We start from the raw sequence: 1,052 nt of genomic DNA on the forward strand, positions 1-1,052 counted from the left end.
AGGTATCTAAGGTAACTTTTATAAGCTTACTCAACCGAATTAAATTTTTAATCTAATATTTTATAGATTTTATGGATTATAAACTTTTCTTTTAGATTTTATAGATTTTAAAATTAGTATTTTGTAGAGTACGTTTTTCTTGATGGTGTCTGATCTCCTTCATTGTTTCTGATTGCATCTTGGTGGTTCTTCTCTAAATTATTAATATATATATATATCCTTCTGCTGAAATGAAATTTCAATAAATTCCTATATGCGTGTGTGTGTCTGTGTGTGTGAACGTGTGTGTATGTGTGTGTGTGCCTGTGTGTATACGTGTGCGTGTGAGTGTATCTGTGTGCGTATGTGTGCGTGTGTATGTGTCTCTGTGTGTGCGTGTATGTGTGCGTGCATGTGTGCGTGTGGGGGGTGTCTGCGTGCGTATGTGCATGTGCGTGCGTGTGCGTGTGTGTGTGTATAGTGTCTGTGTGTGTGTGCGTGTGTGTATGTATGTGTGCGTGTGAGTGTATGTTTCTGTGTGTGTATGAGTGCGTGTGTGTGTGTGTGTGTGTGTGCGTGTGTGTGTGTGTGCTACTGAGTGGTCAAAAGTAAAGAAAGTAGCACTCAACCCATTTGGCTGGGGTTACATGTATTTGCATACAACTTAACTCAGTTCTTACTTAGAGTTTCGTGGGCGTAGGACACATTCATTTCTCAGCAGATGTTCGGAGACAGAATTCTACGCCCACGAAACCTTAAGTAATGTAACGCCGACTCATATTATTACTAAATATACATACATACCTATACACACACACACACACACACACACACACACACACACACACACACACACACAGATATGCACACATGAGTATATCTATATCAATCTATCTGTGTGTATGTGTGTGTGTGTGTGTAGATAGATAGATAGATAGATAGATAGATAGATAGATAGATCTATACATGCAATCACACGCACACATAAATGTTTTGAGAGAGAAAGAAAAGAGAAAGAAAAGAATGAAAGAAGAATTGTGTGTGTATTTGTATACACACACATGTATATATAT

The sequence above is a fragment of the Octopus bimaculoides genome, chromosome 3, assembly GCF_001194135.2.
Source record: "Octopus bimaculoides isolate UCB-OBI-ISO-001 chromosome 3, ASM119413v2, whole genome shotgun sequence".
In the NCBI taxonomy this organism is placed as follows: domain Eukaryota; kingdom Metazoa; phylum Mollusca; class Cephalopoda; order Octopoda; family Octopodidae; genus Octopus; species Octopus bimaculoides.